At 37.7% G+C, this 4,306-nt stretch overlaps 1 long non-coding RNA gene across 1 annotated transcript; it reads right to left on the minus strand.

Annotated features, from left to right (window-relative positions):
* Positions 1 to 1,415: 1,415 nt before the first annotated feature.
* On the minus strand, positions 1,416 to 3,684 carry LOC128374236 (uncharacterized). Its single transcript, XR_008322970.1, has 3 exons — positions 3,545 to 3,684; positions 2,923 to 3,016; positions 1,416 to 1,626 (listed from the first exon to the last, which is right to left on the minus strand). It is a non-coding gene; the product is annotated as an uncharacterized LOC128374236 (long non-coding RNA).
* Between the last annotated feature and the right edge of the window lie 622 nt (positions 3,685 to 4,306).

A 4,306-nucleotide genomic window follows, 5' to 3' on the forward strand; every position in this document is an offset into this window, starting at 1 on the left:
ATTTCAAAGTACATACACAAACATTTGTGGAAAATTCCTGAGACAAGATTGTTTCTATTAGAAATATGTTGACAGTATCTCACTGTAGCGGCAGATTTTTGAGACTAGACTTTATAAGATGGCGATGTTTAGAAGTGTATGAACATGTTGAGCCCATTGTTTGTTTTATAACGCATTAAAAAGTATGTTTTCATATCAAATGAGTAAAAGTTGAAATTGAAATTGTACAAAAACAAAAATTGTACATAAATACAGTACTTGAGTCAATGTATTTAGGTTAATTTCCACTCCTGGAGGAGGAAGATGGATGTTGTTTTCAGGATGAAAGCTGCTCTTGCAGTCTTGGTCTTACTGGCATCCATTTCACCTCATTAGGACCCTGGGACTGAGAGTCGACAAAACACTGAGAGAAATCATTTTGCCGGGGGAGTGTAGCGGGGATAAATTGGCCTCTGGTTCAGTACGAGAATCCCCGCTGTGCCAAGCGGAAGAGAAGGGCCTGGCTGGCAGTAGGGGCAGGCCCAGGCAAGGCAGGCTGGGAGGCCCCATGCTGAGACCCCCTCCCTGCCTCTGACAAACACGGCAGTGGATAATCTCTCCTTCAGGGACCCGACCTAGCGCTGTGGGGCTGAAAGTGAAGGGGGCTGTTATACAGCACAGTGCAGAGGAACTGCCTCTGTGTGTATGTAGCATGCGCTACAAACACACTTACACACACACTTGTTTGCATTGTGTGTATTTCCACTGTGCACAGCTTATGCACATCTCCATTTCCCTGTGTACACTTTTTTTCTCCGTCTCCCTCACACAGACATCACTTTGGCAGCTTCAATAAACAGAGGCTCACATAAAAGTCGTTAGGTAGTGATCATGAAGATCTCCGAAAAATTCCACTGAGAGCTTAAACTTGAGAATCATTATGCAACATTCACGTAGTCCAAAAAAAATATGAAATGTGTTGCAGGGCAACAAGCCATCCATTACAGGTAAACGGTAGACTGTAGGTGACTTGGCAGGTGTTCTTGTGAGATCTTACAAGACTGTAATTTGTAGATATTTTGTCCAAACTGTGAGTAATCTTTCAAATGAAAACTAATAACTGTAAAGATGTTTTTTAGATTATGTATCAACGACTAAGAGCAGTCCAATGAGCCAGACACAGGCTAGATTTCTGGTCTATATCTATTAAATGTAGCCAAAGGTTATGCCACATGAATTAGAGGTATGAAGGAAAATTTGACTTATTCATCTACCATTACAGCTTGCAGATTTTAGCCAAGTTCATATGATTATTAAAGAAATGCAATCCCATTTCTTCAGGCGAGATGACAAGGTTTTTATATCAGATCATACATTCTTTAAATAGCACCTAACCATTTGCAGATAAGTCGGTCAGTAAAAACACTTGAAAGGAATTGTTTTCTCCAAACACTTTACTTTCATCAACATTTCTTACAAATAAAAAATAAACTAATTAACACCCTCAGAACCATTTCTGGTTTCTGGTTTGTGGTCAGCCAGTAATATTCAAACATGAATGTCCATATCCAATGTCATCAAATACTTAAAGGGCTTGTCAGCCGCTATGACGTCTCCATCTTGTAACCATGTTTTTCCAGCTCCGCTCTGCAGGGAGGAAAAGGAAAATAGAAAGATCAAGTCAGCAGAGATGATTACAGGTGGGTGGTTGAGGCATAAGTACCCTCTGCTATTGATTGTGAGAACCATTAAGAGAAGGGAGTGAAAAAAATATATAAATATTGCATAATGCGTGCAGCTATGGATTTGATGATTACATGTATATACATATATGATGGCTATGCCCTTTAACAATAATGATATCTTTAAGAAATACCTTAATAGCATGGCTATCATAATTGGTCTAAATAAAACAATACCATGTTACTCTCTAAAGTGGATTCAAATAAAAACAGCCCAGCCACTTATCAACAGTTATTGATTATTCAATGAGTGCAAGTGCCAAAAGCAGATCCTATAATGATAACTTTGATGTGTTATATTCTACACTAAATGTTTAACACTGTTAAGCCTACAAAAGTAAGTTACTGTTTGACAATCTATGTGTTTTAGAGGCATTTATACCTTCTCTCATATACAATGAGACATGCAACAGCCCACCGCAGTGAACAACAAACCTACACTATTAAAGAGAATCTGCACAACGGCTACAGAGAAAGTAAAATCAAAGAAAGCAACGGCAATATCAGGTACTTGAATTTCCGAAAAGCAAGATTAATTTACCTACAATTCAGGCATTTAAAATTAATGTTTCACCCCAACACTAAAAACACATATTGTACAATGGACTTCTATCCTCAATTAAAGCAAGTCACTTAATTGCTCTTTTAGAAAAAATGTATGACTATGAATAATGATTGTAGCTTTGTCATGATGTGATTGCTGCTGAAAATATTAATAGAAACATTAAATTGACATTAGTATTTAATCAACTCTCATGAAGATAAACGACTATTTGAACAATGTCTATTATGACTGATATGACTAACTGGTCCTGTCAGGTCTGTACAGAAACGTTTCAATATGAACTACAATTTATTTGTGGGTTTTTCTTGAACATGCTTATGTGCTCTACCAGTCACAATTTATTAATAACACTATAATAATCATATCGTTGTCTAATAATTTCATGATTATACAAATTATTGGGCATAAGTATGTCTGTCAATCAAACCTATATTTATCTAAATACTTAAAAGTGCTCTGTGTCTCATTGATTAGTTCAGTGCTATGAACCAGAGCATTTATCAGTGTAATTTAATCCAACTGTGCCTGGTGTTGTGACTGCTAGGTCTGATGCACTGGACACACTTGACAGAACATGGGAATGTATTAACACATGTCTTTTGTGTATCTTAACTATTTGTTTTGTTTTAGGATTACCTCAGCTGATTTGAGAAATCATCCTCTACATTGTCATCGTCCCAGTTGTCTTCCCAAACATGAGCATCCTCATCTTCATCCAGTCCCGTCCAATCTGGAAATTCAACCGAGAAACATCAACAACATTAGCTAATAAAGATTCAGTTTCGTATCCTACATCAACAGTTTATGCCAAGTAGAAATTGAAAAAGAGTTCCGTTTAAACCAAACACAGCATGTGCCCAAGTCCGCTTACACTATTATATTGAACAATTTAGCTTTCTGACTCAGATTGTTTTAATCGCAAGCTAACGTTAGCTAGCTACAGCTAATGTAGGTTAGCTACAGTTGCTAGCAGACTACCCATCACACACACATGTGAAATGTCAAAACATATGAATTTTGGCCAGCCTGACGGACTAGCACTAAATCGCGTTACACTAGTCAAACAACTTCAGTATGCTTAATCAGCTAGCTGTGACGTGTTTAAATTACAAACAATTTCGGTAGCTAATGCTAACACGGCTAGGCTAGCTGAGTCACTGTAGCAGGGCCAAGCATCGTCTTATCTTCACGGTTACCGACGGTCAGTAAACACAAACAAAAAAGCAGTACCACATAAAATAAGATCTATATTAGTTACCCTCGGCTGGGAATTCTTCAAACTCGTCGTCCTCCTCCAGTAGACCGAGGTCCACAGTCTGTTTTTTGTCTGACATGTTAGCGACTCACCGTTGTATTGCTGTGTGTTAATGGAAGAGTCACGCAGGAGTTGGAGTTGGTACTCTGAAAGCTGTTCACGCGGGTCGTGATTGCGCCGACTGCGCAGGAAAACGCAGTAGTGCTATTCTGCAACGCAAGGTAAGATGATTTTTTATCTATATCGTACATTTTATGACAATACGAGCAAATGTGTCATACCCACATTTACCACCCAGACATAAAGCATAAACTCAAACAGCGTCATGACCCTTAACTAGTTTCTCACAGGAATAAATCCTCTAACTTAGAAATAAGTCCTCTAACCTTTTATAGCACTGACATGATTTTCAGAGTCCAAAATAACAATTCCTTATCCATGCTATTAAGATATTCTAATTAATTCTTGACATTCATTCATTTATATCATACAGTTTGCGAGCTTGTCACAGACATGACAATATCATATTTTATGTGCATGGAAAGGATTGAATGAATGAAGACGTAGGCCTACCTGCAGGCCACACCATTGAAATTTCCTGAGGTAGGCCTCTAAGTTGTATATAGACTTGTACATCACCATATAAATTATGCGTGTGGTTTTTTTGTAATTTATAAAGGGAAACACTTTCATTTTTAAAGACTGTTAACACAAATTTGAGGTAGTTATGCAGAATTTTATTAGGGTATTAGTTAAATTGTTACT

Source organism: Scomber japonicus, chromosome 15, assembly GCF_027409825.1.
Source record: "Scomber japonicus isolate fScoJap1 chromosome 15, fScoJap1.pri, whole genome shotgun sequence".
Classification (NCBI taxonomy): Eukaryota; Metazoa; Chordata; class Actinopteri; order Scombriformes; family Scombridae; genus Scomber; species Scomber japonicus.